Source organism: Meleagris gallopavo, chromosome 1, assembly GCF_000146605.3.
Source record: "Meleagris gallopavo isolate NT-WF06-2002-E0010 breed Aviagen turkey brand Nicholas breeding stock chromosome 1, Turkey_5.1, whole genome shotgun sequence".
Taxonomy (NCBI): domain Eukaryota; kingdom Metazoa; phylum Chordata; class Aves; order Galliformes; family Phasianidae; genus Meleagris; species Meleagris gallopavo.
Window position 1 is genome coordinate 111395935 of NC_015011.2, and position 15375 is coordinate 111411309.

The 15375-nt window shown below is 39.4% G+C and overlaps 1 protein-coding gene across 1 annotated transcript in view; it reads right to left on the reverse strand.

Annotated features, from left to right (window-relative positions):
* The window catches only part of LANCL3 (LanC like 3), a gene marked incomplete at its 5' end in the record, with an annotated part of 29306 nt that overhangs the window by 5411 nt on the left and 8520 nt on the right, over nt 1–15375 (reverse strand). The gene's annotated exons all lie outside the window — the stretch shown is intronic.

Genomic DNA, 15375 nt, shown 5'->3' on the forward strand with positions numbered 1-15375 from the left:
CAGCTCCCTCAGCCTGTCTTCGCAGGGGAGGTGCTCCAGCCCTCTGATATCATCTTTGAGGCCCTCCTCTGGACCCCCTCCAAGAGCTCCACATATTTCCTGTATTGGGAGACCACACCTGTGTGCAGTACACAGATGAGGTGAAAAGAGGCCCACTAAGAGCCACTGCCTTCCCTTCCCAGATGGAGAAAATTCAGCCTGATGGAAGCAGACAACAAGCACCAGACAAGATGCAAGAAACAGAATGAAAAGGCAAAGGAAAGCAGACCTAGAGAAGTAAATATTACAGGCTTCACTGGGAAATACAGAGAGAGACAGATTTTCCTTTAAACAATAAAAAAAGAGGAAGCAAGGAAGAGGGTGTGAAACTACTGAAAATCAACAGTACATATGTAGGTTCAGAAACATCTTACTAAAGAGTCACCCTTTCTTACTTCACAGAAATGCTAACAGAAATGGCCAGCTGTATTTACTGGATGTTGTCATTACAAACAGGTTAACACCACCTTTCTTCTAATGGAGTGCTAAGAAATGCCCCTCTCAGCAGTGTCAAATGTAAATAGGATTGACAAGCCATATATTTTACTAGACATGAACTGTTCCAAGTTACTGACACAAAGGATTCAGTGAGGAATCTCTTCTGCAGCACTTAACTACAGCGCTAATGATACACAATTCACTGCAATCATTTGCATGTCCCTCTGCACGTTCTTGACAGCATCTAGGTCGTTAACATCATTCAGTGCCATAGCATTTTGGCTGTAACAGAAAGCCTGTATGGCACCCGTGTTCTGCAAAAATACATTTCGACTTATGAAAAGAGCTCTGGGAAACAAAAAATAAAAAGTAAAATGAGGCAGAAAAATACCCTTGAAAAGATAACAAAACAAAATTGATAATAATCCTAAAGATAACTGAGATTATCAACTTCATGTCTCTAAAATGGCTATGAACACATTTGCTTTTGTTGTAATTTTTAATATCAGGGGACTCACGATTAATTCTTTTTTAAAAATGCCATTTGCATTAAATTTGGAGGCAACATTTGTTATAAAAATATACACTTCTGTTTGGCAATGAAAAGATGCTGTGGATAATCAATGTCAGTTAGAACTTTGGTGAGAAATAATGACTGAAAAATCTTGTTTATCTATCTTTATACAACTTGGAGAAGAACCCGGTTCTGATCTTGATTAGTGTTCTTTAATGTTACTGCAGTAGAAGTAAATAAGCTGTTGACATCTGGACACTTCACCCATTTCCAGTCATTTTAAGATTAATTGTTTCAGCTTCACTGAATTTAGTAATGGCTTAAATCCTAAACAAATGAGCAGATCACAGACATGGTGAGACACACCGCATTCTCTCCTGACTTCTGATTTAGTCTTCCACTTTGAGACCTAATCCTCCAAATCCTGTACTTTGTCAAAGGATTAGTAAGGTAACCCTTGAAAAATAAAAGTGAAGGCTAAGATCTCCTTATTGTCATTCTGGAAGGCAAAAGCATGCTGATTAGAGACACTGAGATCAGTCCATTTTCTCCGTGCGACTGTAATAAATGAGCTGGATTTCAATTAAACCGTGTTTGATCAACTTATTTTTATGTTCAGCACATTTAATTTTAAATTGAATTAAAGACCACTTCAAAATGCTAATTGTGGTCTTTAAACGGATTTCTACTTCTACCCAAATCCAGCGCTGCACAATGCTGTGTAAAAAATCTCAGCTAGTAAGAACTGCATCATTCACCGTATTTTAATAAAAGGTAAGTGTAAAAAGCAGAATGCTTAAGCACTATGATTACTTACGTGTATGCACAAAGTATACCCCATTGGCTGGCATACTAATATCACTTCCCATATGCAAAGTCAGATAAAAGCTGATTACTGAAAATCATGATTGGAATGGATGAAATCAGCACATCCACCTGACTGGATGAAATGGAGAAGAAAATAACCTATATATTTTGAAAGCAACCTTCTGTCTCTGGCCACTCGGACTGGCCTATAAACACGACACAGGTAAGAAATGTGTACTAAGAGATGAATAGGAACATTTCTGTGCTGACTCCAAATACCTCTTCCCAAGCACCTCAATCCACAGTCACTGTACGCAGAGCTGCTGTTTTCCAAAACACTTAATACACAGATTTTTGTTTTATATTTGTTCCTTATTCTAGGAAGCTATTAACTGAGAATGGAGACTCTCATAATAATTACTAGAGGTCTCCCAAAGGTTTTTATGATCTGGTATCATATTTAAGATCACCACAGGCTCGCTACATTCTCTTTCAACAAAATCTGTGTTAAAAGCTCTTCAAGATTTCTTTCATCTTGCCACAAATAAAAAACTATGGGTGTTCTCTGTACGCTCCCTCACAGCATCTCCAGAAACAGCTAAAAACATGTCACCACACAGCCATCGGAGGATACACAGATCAGAACCGCAGATGGTTTAACCGCCGAGCTACAAAGTTCATTTTCATTTCAGTGGAGTCACAGTGCCAACTCGCCTCTGGGAATTACTGAACTAATATTAGAGACAGCAAAGAAACAGACCAATCTTCCCAAAGTCTTTAAAGGATGAACTGCATATTGCTGTCACATCCTCTGGCAAAACCTGGATGATGCTTTAATGAAGAATTACATCAGCATGAGAAGATGCTGCCCAGAAAAAAAAAACATGCACACACCAAGCTTCTCAAGCTATACTTTTTATAAATTTGAATGGCATTTGCTATGCGCATATTGCAGAGTAGGTAGAATTATTCTTTATTATGTCAGTATCCAGCCAAAAGACTACTGACACTGAGACATACATTGCTGATGGCTTAATATTTCAGCTAACTCTTTCATATTTTTAAAGACATCTAAATCCATTCTGTCATCTTAGAAGTGTTCATTTCAGTTCCCCCCCTAGACCACAGTTTGAAATACATTTGCGAAAGTATTCTACATTTCACCTGCAATTTCCATATCAGCAGGTTGGTGGAGTTCTTTGCTTTCTGTTTTACATCACTGCACAGCGATGCTGGCTGCTGTTAATAAAAAAAAAGTCCCATTCACAATGGTGACAGTGAATTTCCATTCACCTTCTACTTTAAGCACAATAAGTGAGCAGTACTGATACTCGGTATTTGAACTGTATTGTCTATGCTCTGTAGCCCTACTCAGAGTCACCAATACCGCTGAGATTGCTTCCATAGTCTCTCTGTTTTTCTCTTGTGCCACTGTACACAATGTGCATCCTTCCATTAAGGCATTCCACAGATATGTGAATGACTTAAGCCAGGTACATTACTCAGTAAACCCATGCTAAGAAACAGCAAGGAAAGGCTATGTCTAAAACAATCACAGAGCTCTTTTTGTTGTTACAGGTCTTTCTCAACTTGAGATTGTTTAGCTGGAAGTAAATAACTCCACAGCTCCATTTAATCTGCTAAGAGAGATTTACTAATATACTGACTAAGACAGTGCTGTGCCCTAGATACGTGTTTCAAAAACTGTGGACAGAAATCTTGACCTTGAGAATACAGCAGAAAGCAGCAGCAGAACCAGTTTTTCATTGCTTCTGATTATAATAACATTTTCTGCACTTTATCATCCCTCTGAATGCTCAGTACAGACCCCTGGGCTCATGACAGGCTTTTTGAAAATCTACATAAAACTGCATACTGTATTGAGCATATCTGAGGACAGTAAACTTTTAATTCACCAATGTATATTTATTTTCTCAGTGCTCTTTCCTGTATGTGTGAAACAGAAGGCGTTACTGAACATCAAGCATCATTATCTGCTTATGGATGTATCAGCACTTTTAGGAGGTAACTTGCATCTTTACATTACTATGGAAAAAGCCTTCTTCCACGCATGTAAAATTTCTGAGCATGTATCTAACCCATGAAACCTCTCATTGTCACACTTCTAAAAAGTCATTTACATGAATTTGGTCATATGCTTCTTCAGAAACACCAAAATAAGCTGAAGAAATTGAGTCAGCCTGAAAACAAGCCGACAGCAGCTTTGCCACCAGTCTAATCTTCTGGAAGACCAGCAGAGGGAGTTTGTGAATTAGTTATAATACTCAAAAACATTTCGAGGATGCAAATTGCTATTTGGCAGGACAGCTGACTGGAGCAGAATGGTGCTGGAGCCAGCTTGATATTTTAATGACAACTTACTGCACTACGTGGTGTTTAAGTTCAATTTGCTAAGGTTGATCTTTTTCTACCAAAGATAGGGCTTAGATTGGTTCAGGAACCTTTCCATACAGTGTCATGGTCAGATTTTTCTTTCAGATGATGCTATGAAACCAAGGAACAGTAGAAGGTACAAAGACACAGTTGTTGCCTCTCCACAACGTTCCAGACCCCCATTGCTGCTTTTGGTTAATGTGTTAATTCTCATTTCTTTGAGTCTTGTTTTTATTGTCAGCATGGCAACAACATCAGTCCTATCCTGTTATGTGGGTGCATGAATCAGATTATTGGCAAAGACAATACATCACTTTTATTATCACTAACAGAGTAAAAAAATTCCATGGGTCTCATTTGTCAGAACAATTGATTCTGCAATTAAACCTCTCCTTTAGAAAGGCAAAATTTCAGATATTGCTGCAAATGAAGTGTTGCAAAAAAGGACAGAGTACCACTATGCTGTACCTAGCAGGCTGCCTGGGAGCAGCTGGTGCTGCTATACAGTTGGTCAAATGGAACGAGCATCGTTATTCACTATGTCAAGGTAAACGCTGGGGAGACTGAAGGAAAAACAGCAACCAGCCTTTCCTTAGACTCTGTCCCATGTCAATAAAAAGAGGGGAAAAGCATCAGTCTCTCTGTTTATACTCTGTTCTTCTTTCCTATCTTCCTCTCCGTTTTTGAATGCACCAATTGCTGGCTGGATGCTGGCCACCTCTAATACAGCAGCTTTCCTAGATCTTGGGAAAGAAACAGAAAGTCCCCATCACCCTCTTCACTCCAAGAGAGTGGGGAGGTACAGCTGTTCAAAAGCTCATGTTCAAAAGCTGCCTGGGCACAGTTCCAGGCACCTTGATCTGGGTGTGCCTGCTTGAGCAGAGGTTGAACCAAATAGACAAAGATGTCCCTTCGAATCTCAACCATTTGGTGATTCTGAGACATTCTGGCAATAGAGATCTCAGGATGTGGCCACAATAGATGTATCAATAGTCATCTTTCTGTCATCCAAATCCTTTGTTGGTGCTCCTCTGTGTCAATCCTCCTTCCTCAGCTCCATCAGAGCAGCTTCACAACTGCAAGTGAGTCAGAGACCAGTACTCCACAGATACTGCTTTCCTTCCATCTGTGCTCCCCCACACAGGAAGGAGGAAGATTATGTAAAATCTTCTTCATCAGTGAGGAATCCTCTGGCTGCGTTTTGTCTCAGTCATAATGTACATCCATACACGAGTCCTGCAGTTAACTTATGCCAAAAATGCAGCAGTGAGCTGTTATATCCTGATGGGAGGCCTATCTGTCTGTACTTGAGGTAAATGTTCCTGACAATTCTGCATTATGAGTATAAACATCTTCCAAGCTGGGCACCTCACACTTGGCCTTGAGGAACAAGCTGCCCACTGTGTCGTAGCTGTGCTATGCCAGGATGCTAACCCATTTTTTTACAGTGGTATGAAAGGAACATCTGCTCTACCCATGTATTTTGGATTAGCTTACTTTCCCCTTAGCTGCAGGTCTGCTGGTTCACTGAAAGCCAATCCATGCCTTCAGTTGTTCCACTGATATTTTACATTGTAGCAGAGCTGTCCTGGTGCTTGAATTGGTTGATGCTTGTAACCGACACAGAAGCATCAGAACAATGCCTGTGCTTACAGCTCCAGAGAAATAGGAGACAGGATTCATGAAACAGCCTTTCCAAAAGATTAAAGCTTGGATGAGAGAGCCTCCCCAAACACCGCAGTAACCTTGGCAGTTCTTGTCTGAGCTCAGAAATGATGCAGGTCGCTGGGCATGCCTATTTGCTATGCCAGCTTAGGCAAACCTCTTTGGAAAAGAAGTCGTTGGTGTTTGTACAAATCTGCATGTCAACAGAACTTGATCTCAACTGGTTGGCAACACTGCCCATGGCAGAGGGTGTTGGAACTAGATGATCTTTAAGGTCCCTTCCAACCCAAGCACTTCCACAGTTCTATGATTATCATAAATTCCATTTTCGTGCTGCAATTCTACACATCACTAAAGCTTCACTATTTTCACCAACAGTAATTACACTGCTCATGTGAGATTCCTTGAGAAGAGAAACTAAAACAAAAGTTTACACTGGAAGAAACTATATAAATAATAAATAAAAACTATTGGATGGGAACAAAGACTGATAGCTAGTTCCTTGACAATCTCTCTGAATTTGTTCAGTTCATCATGAGCAATATAATCATCTTAACCACTCAGGATGACAGAAAAGGAAAAGAGGCTTTACAGTTTCATGCAATATTTATTTTTTTCATTTTGTCAAAGTCATTTCACCTATTAGGTTACTCATATTGCTTTTAATATCGAAGTCCTCATGAACCTTAATGGGTCTTGGCTTGAAGGGTGTTACTCTTGGTAAGGAATGCTGGAGGTTTCACAAGTTTCACCACTTATCTAACACAGAAAGAAAAATGGAGTAATTTCATGACCCCAAGAATGGAATCCAATAACTCACATGGCAAACAGGTCAATAAACCAGGTTTTCTATGCAATGTTAATTATTCTTCTAAATTGTTGTGGTTCCATGTCTTACCAATAAAATCAATGGGCAGGCTCACAGTCTGTTGAGACTGATAATAATTCTGCCTGAGATAGCCTTTAAAGACTGTGACTACAAGAATATGGCTTACTTGACAGAGTAAAATGCTGATCTTGCTTGTAAAAGGTGATTAGCAAAACCTAATAGATAAAGCTGAGCAACCCCTTAACTCTTAAGAGATTTGATCATATTCTCCTTTTCATCAGTTTAGAAGGAAGTAACCAGAAGGTACGCCCTTGTTCATTGCTCCATATCAATGTGGAGTGTGTGACCTATACGCAATGAGAAAAAAAAACATATTTTTTTCCTTACATTCAAAGCTATGTAAAATCTGTATCTCCATGGAATAAAGCTACATGTATAAGTAGCATTTCTCCCTGGCATTCCTGAAGTTTTGCTTTGTGTCAACAAATATTCAAAAGGAAATTGCTTCCTGTGGCAAGCACGACAATACATCTTTTATTATACCTAAATGGAGGATATTTAAAAATTTCAGCTGAGGCATGAGTCACCACTCCACTGATGCTAGAATTTAAAAAAAATGGTTTGCGTTTTTTTAAGGCAGAGCTCTACACTCATGCTATAAAGCTAGGGCGAATGTTTTGTTTAAGGAACTAAAACCTAGCAATAAAATGAAGGATTGCAGCTTACATACCCAGCATCAAAATGGACACATAAACGGGTCAGTATAACTATTTGCTCTTATTCAATAGTCAGTTGAACAACAGGAATTCAATTGCTATATAAGCTGTCATGTTAGGTCACGGTTCACAGATGCAGCTATGATTATAGTGCACAGGTCAAATTTCCACTGTTATCCAGGGGGGAAATTTTTCTGTAGGATTATAGTATTTGGGGCCTGGAATGCACCTGTCAAAAATAGTTTATTACTTCTGAACTAATCAAATTTTACAAGCAAGAAACTGCACATCCAGTTATTTAGGAATACAAAGCACGCTGCTGGGTATCACATTGTTTACATGGCTGCAACTCACAAAACATGCTGGGTACATCTGAAACACAGGAAGACAGAGACTTAATTCTATAAATTATTAAACAGACTTATATATATATATTTTCTCCTTATGTTAAAGACTGTGAATTCCTTGTCTTTCATCATCATACAGTCCTCTACTCTTCCTCATACAAGAATTCCCAGTCTACCTCCAATGCCCTTAGGCTTCATTTCCAAATGTCCAGATTTCCTCCTTCTACGCAAGTGAGCATACGCACAGGCTTAGAATGAAACGAGAAAACATATCCACCTCTTCAGCTTCTCATGGCAGAAGTGTCCAAAGAAAAATAAAATGAAATAATGGGAGACCCTAGCAGCTCAGGACAGAGCGCCCCATTTCATATCGTTCTACTCCAACCACACACTATCTTGCTCCTGACTCACAACCAGTAGCACTTACTGCTAATGAATTCTGCTACAAACTAGCATTTGGTAAACCACCCATAGAAGCCTTTATGGCTTGTTACTACTGTGCTAAATTTACAGAGGTGATCTAAAGAAGCACAGAAAAGCACAATAATATTCTTTTATTCATTTGTTTCAAATTAAGGTTTGAGAAAGAGAACGCAGTTGCAGCCTCAGTTACTGGCTCCCAATTGCAACGCTCTCAATGTTTGGTTTTTATTCACAACCAGTGAAAGCTTGGTTTTACACATTAAGCTACTATCTACGGATGCATTAAATGCCTTGATAGTGGCTGCATAATACCTGCACAGTGGTTACGGTTCAATACCTTAGAGCAGCCCCTGACCTTCTCAAAATCTTACACTCATGGAAGAGCAGGACCTAAACTATATACGACTGTTTGCACAGTGCTGTGAATGGCCTGGTGAAAATCTCTCCTTAGTGTACTGCATCGCTGTAAAAAGCAAACAAAACCTGTTGGCATGCATGAGAGTAATAATGAAATGGTTATTAAAAAGCTACTTTATCAGACATTGCTCTTTCCCCTGCTACTTCTCCACATCTGTTCTCCCATTCTAAAAAAATATTTATTTATCAAGAAGAAACACATTTTAGAGATAAACAAGAGATTCTCAAAAGAAGTAAAGCTAAAAAAGGCAGCAGTTTATTTTCTGGGCAGGAGGTAATTAACGTGATAAAGAACATGAAAAGATATTTTATACAGCAATGTAAGAACAAAATAATAGCTTATGAAAAGCAGTAAATTTAAAGACAAAGCATTTCTCAGCTCCCCTAAGACTCAGATAAGCTAGGGAATTTATTACTGCAAATTTCTGCTGAACCTACTTGCACTGTGGAATTTTAACAGACCAGCTGACTTGCACTGCAGGGTGAGAATTTTTTAAATATAACTTTGGGTTAACTGCAAGGAGTGCCCCACCACTCCAACTGAACTAAATTACAATTCTTTGGAGTCTGCGCTGCTCAAATAAATATTTTATCATTTTTTGACTAATCACATTTTGCAATATATGAACAGTTAGGTCTGACAGATGTTACAAGCTTGGCCACACAACCAATTGGCAGAACACAACCCAACAATTTTAGAAGAAAGGTAAACACTTATGCTTCAGAGCATAATGCCACTTCTTAAAAAATACAGGTCAGTAATGTTACAGGCAACACATTCCAAAAATGCCTTCCAGAGAAATTAGTTCAGCTACCCTGAGCCACCTAGTACTGGTACAAGATATCAAACCAGATGGATCAGTGGAAACAAATCATGAGGAGGAAGAATTTGTTTGTATACTGCCATGAAAACATTGCCAGCTCCTCACTGCCAGCAAGTGGAAGCATTAGAGTGTTTGGACAATGGCCATGTTGTGCTGTATGTAATGCAGTTTGCAAACTGTTACTCAAAGCTCTTCTATTAGTGTGTCTCTGCCAGGCAGGAACTGCTTTTTTCTGCACTTACAGATAGTGTGACTGAAAAGCTGAATGACTCTGCAACCTGCAGACTTGGGCACTTCACTCCAGGTGCTGCAGTAAAGAACATCTCAGTACTTTGGATAAATAATTTCAATCAAAGCTACAATACAGGAGACTTGCTGCAGCAATCAGCACACTCAGATTAGAGGCGTCAGCTTAAATGCTTGCACTGTGTCAGAAAAAGAAGGGATATGAATTAGAATTGCCAGGTTAGTGATGAAATCTCAAGGCTACGGCATATAAGGGAGATACTTTAGCCACTACTCAGACTGATTTGGTTCTAAAACCTGTAAGGATGATCAGAGGCGAATGCAACTTGCCCTTGCTGGAAGGAAATGATTAGGTGTTGAGTTTACTTTTATTCCACGCTCTGGGAGACATGGAGACAGGGAGACAGGAACCAGGTGGAATATGTGCCCCAGCTGCTGGTCAGGGTTGCAGCTCAACAACCTCCTTCAGTAGAAGCAGAGGAGTATTGCAGCAGGCAATAACAGCACAAACACCACTACAGATCTGTTCTAGGGCTCCATGGATTGTCAGTGATGCAGTGGTTGGCTTATGCATCCTGGTGTGTCTTAATGTGCACTTCAATGCAGCACTCTTGGGCTTTGCATGCCTATCAAAAGGAGACTTCAAGTGTGTAAACTAGGCACCTCGCACATTCAGACACAGCCTACCTTAGGCAAAACTTCAGGGGCTTGGTTTCCAGAGTAGGCTTTAGGCAATGGAAAGGTCTGAAGAATCACAACAGAGTGAATCAAAAATGTCTTTGCTGGGTGGTACATCTGTGTAGGCAGTCCAAAATTTAACTGACCTTCTTGATGCCATACTGTGTTAACCTCGGCTGGATAGGTTAGGACTTTTCGTTTATACTAGCTCCTTATTCCCATGCAGAATAAATACAAAGAAATATGATATTAATTTACATTTATGTAAATGTAGAACTCTGATGTGCTACCATGTTGCATCCAGACATATAAGCAGCCATGGATCACATGTGCAGACAGTATGTCAGTGCTCATGTGAACTCAGTACATGAGCAACTCAAGCCCTGTCATGTTCAGCTTAATTGAATGTCAGTTTCTTCCTAGCGTAGGGGATAAGTATTACAGATAATTCTCCCCAGATACATCTAATGCTAAAAATAAACCTTCTTTTAGCTCTCTTTTTTTTTTTTAATTCTCTTAAACTGTTTTCATACTTTCTTTCTTCCTGCATACAGTATTTGGCACTCCTCTCAGTTTAGATGCCAAAACAATTCTTATATCCAGTAAGCTGCCTCTTCTGGATCATTAGTAAAGATAATACATAAGGCTGGCTCCTACATCAGTCCTTTATTAGCATTTTTTATTAGCTTTGACTGTGGTCTTTCAGCCAATTCCAAATCCACAACGTCCCCATCCAAGTCAGCACGCATTAAGTTTTCAAGGAAGATTATATTTGACACAGCAACAAAAGCTTTATTCAAATGCAAACAGGATATTGGCTACTGCTCTTTCATCAGCCACTAATTTTATAATTCTGTTATTTACAACAAATGATCTTGTTTGTCTCGCAAAACTTCTTTATTCATCTAGCCACAGTGCCTTACATGCATAGTTTTATTATGGAGATATTGATGAGACATTGGCATCTGAAAGTACATCTCAGTATTTGCTACTGAAGAAAAATGTGGCTACCTGCAAAATCAGTTAAATGAGGCAAATTACACAAGAGCATAATTCACAGGCTAATTGAAGCATACACTTCAAAGTAGCATCAGCATTGCTTTCAAGCAAAGGTAATTCTAGAGAACTCCATGCTGGCCTTATGCCACTTTTACTTTGTGTGATGATCTGCAGTTTGTGCCATGCCAATAAGCCAAATAGAAATATAAGCTCGAACTACCAGAAGAATGCTGACAATGTAACGGAGAAAAAACAGATGAAGGTGATCAAGTCCTCTGAGTCATCTGAATTTTGCCCTACTCTTTGACTGCAGTAGCTGTCTGAGGCAGTAGAAGGCCTGACGATCTCTGTGCTGGCTGCTAGGTCTTCCCATGCACACTGACAAAGACAATTCTGAAACAGAAGATCATAGAAAAGAGCACTGCCTGGAAATTCTAGCCTTTCAAGGGCAGTCATGAGATTACACTGAGGAAGTGTGGGCTGCCATGTCCTTTAAAACATAACTTTATAAGTAATGGGATCACAGTCTGTACTTTTCTCCTTGTTAAAAGATCATCATTTGATACTAGAATAAAATTGGGAAAGTGTTATCAATTTTCCCTTTATGCAACTTATTCTCAGTTGTGACTCTATAAACAATGCACATTGGGAAAAAGACACCGCTGCCAGAAGCTGTGGTTCAGCTTATTCTTAAGACTAGACTACAAACTTCACAAGGAAAGGAGGACAAGGAATAACAGACATAAGGAAACAACAATAATAATAAAAAGTAATTCACTGCACTTAGCTGTTACCTTGCATTTGAGGATTTCAAAGTGTTGTATAATTAACTAGTGAGAATCATTATTACCTCCTAGTACAGGCTACATTATGTTATTGCTGCCCTGAGAGCACTTAGTGGCATATTTCTCTTTCACTGGGTTTACCTACCATTTTACATGATTATTCTCTGTAGCAGTACAGGAGGAACTGTGCAACATTTAGGTATTGCTGTACAAGAGAAGTGGACAGTGCTCTACCTCTGTACTGACTCCTGGATGGTGACAAATGTCCTATAGGGGAGGTTGCAGCAGTGGAAGTAGAACAGCTAGTAGCACAGAGGCAAACCCATCTGAGCCACTGAATTATGGAAAGATATGGCTGCCCAGGTAGAGAACATGGTTGTAAAAGTACATCATGTAGGTACACATCCAAGACTGAAAAGGAGGGATGCAGCTGGTGTTCAAGGCTCTATGGCAGCCTTGGATCTTTATGACCTTTCTAGATTCATGCAAGATCTTCCTGCTTGTACCTGCAAATGATTGGGCGTGACTGAAGAAACTGCAATGCTCTGGCCATCCAATGTGCTAAAGGAAGTCAGAGGAGGAGGAAAAGCACTGAGAAGCTGGTAGCGGTGAAAGAAGACAAGGAAGCACAAATGACTGCAATTTATGGGAGTAACAGTGAATTTTTCTGGTTGTCCATGGGTTCTTTCCATGCATTATCTCTGGGACTCAGCCTAGAGAAGAGTCGAGGGAGATCTTATCAATTTGTATAAATGCCTGGTGAGAGAGAGTAGAGAAGATGGAGCCAGGCTCTTCTCAGTGGTTCTCAGTGGCAAGAAAATCTACTTAAGTATAAGAAAAAGCTCTTTATGAGCGTGGTCAAACACACAAAGACGTTGCCCAGAGAGGCTATGGGGTTTCTGTCTTTGGAGATCTTCAAAACCCTAACTCTAACCCTAGGACATGGCCCTAAGCAATCTACTCAGAGCAAGGGGTTGGGGCAGAAGATCTCCAGAGGCATCTTCCAGTCTTGATCATGTTGTGACTCTATGACTTTGAGCCAAATTCAAAAGTGAATATATGTCAGTACATTGTTCAGCCAGCTGTGGGGATTTTACTTTTCCTGAGATGTTTTGATTCAATTCTAACTTTGACTCAGCTTACTGCTGTTTTTTTTTTTTTTAAATTACAATAATTGTTCACCAAAATAAGCTAACAGTTCTACGGCACTTAAAGAACAATATCAAAATAGGATGAAAGCATTCTTACTATAACTATCTACGTTTTGTCTTCTGGGTAGGTAGAAGTTACAGAAGCATTATTCCCAGCTATTTTTGCTGGCATTATTAACAATGTGTACGAAAAGAGCAGTCAGGCATAAGCAAGCTCATGATTGATTCAGCTCTGCAAGACCAAGAACAAACAAATCAATATTTATTTAAAGCATATGAAGAAGTTTGTTTTGTTGTTCTACTACAAAGATTTTTCCCCAGGTTTATATTTGACTATCTTAAGTATGATCAGATCTAAACAGGTACATGCAGAATGTGTATCTTGGTGGCCATTGCTATTACAACTATAATTTTGACTAATTTATCATTGGCTTGGCCTTGGACAACTAAAACAATGAAGCGTAATGTTAGCCACTTCACAGATGGCAAGTAGAAATACCTACAGATCAGGAGCCAGGTTTTCAAAGGGATGAAGAACTTAGAGGAAATAGCAAGGTCGAAGTCCCAGAACATCTGAACCAAGGGTGGTGCTTCCAACCCAACTACCTTAATACAAGACAGTCTCTGTATTTTCATGCCCCAGTTCTAGCAAGCCAAGCAAACATCAAATTTGGTGATGCTGGATGAAGAAACTTTTACAAAATAAAAGGACAGCTTTCAATTAACTAATGGCGCTGGTGAATTCAAGAACAAAGAACTTTAACCTCCACATGCTTCTTCAGTCTTCATTTATTCATTCATTTCCAATGTTGCCTGACTAATGTCTCAATATAGGCCTCTGAAATACGTTATTCAAACTGCACTTCCCCGAAGAAAGCCTGTCACTGCCTAGCTGTCCCCTGAATACATAATATCTAGCGTTACAACACTGAATAACTATTTATAACTAATAATTCTCATTTTTACCATAAGAATAAAGGAAAGGAGATTCTCTCTTTGGCATTAATGAAAAAACCTAATTTTGTATACCACAGCACAGCTTCTGTGGTTGTGACTCCTGACTTTACACGATCCCTGACTACGTCACTTATTCAGAGGCCTGTCCTGATGAATACCTGTCCATGTAGCAGTGACCTATTAAAAGTCTGTTGGACTATAGCAAGTCACAAGGTGGGTGTGAGTCAGCGTCACGCTGGTGTGAGATGCAAACATCTTACTGAGCCATTTAAATAGAAAGAAGATCTGGAAGAAACACAAAGTTATCTCCTCACTCAATTAGAAAGATCTGTGCCAGAACTATGCATACAACTTCTGGCACTCTTCAGGAAAGGCTAGAGGGAGTCTGGCAGGCTGCAATGGGAATGACTAGAGCTGTAGAAAACATGGTGCATGTGGGAAGATTAGAAGGAATAGGATTGTTTGTTTAGAAAAGATTAAAGATAGGAACTGTAAGAGTCTTGAAACGTATGAAGAGTTGCCGTAAAAAGGAGCAAAATAATCTGTTTTAGTACTTCTCAATGAGCAGGACGAGGCACATTGGGATTGAATTACAGAGCGATTCAGATTAGTCCTTAGGCTAGACTTTCTAATAGGCAAGGTAACAAAATAATGTCTCAGATGGGGAAGACGCAGAACCTCCACTACCAGAGGGTCTGAGGAATAGGTTGGAGATAGACAGTCAGAAATGACACAGGCACAGGTAAAACTGCCTGGGGGCCAGGTGACCTCTCAAGGACCCTACCAGTTGTTTGATTCTGTGTTATCATTCAATTACCAGGACTCAGTAGACAGACTAGAGAAAATTGCGAGTACAGAATATGCAATACCAACTGTTTTCCAACACATTATGCACTGACTCATCGGCACATTGCTACTTAAAAGACTGTCCTATGCTTCTTCTAGCTGCCAGCCCACACACATTGGAAAGATCAGCTTCCATTTCTCTGACATTGAAATCTAAATTTGACCAGTACGCTCCCAACTTACCATGCTCAATTGTGCATTGATGATTAATCATTCTAATATTATATATATAATATATAATATAAATATTATATATATAATATATATAATTATATAATAACTAATGATTAATCATTCTCC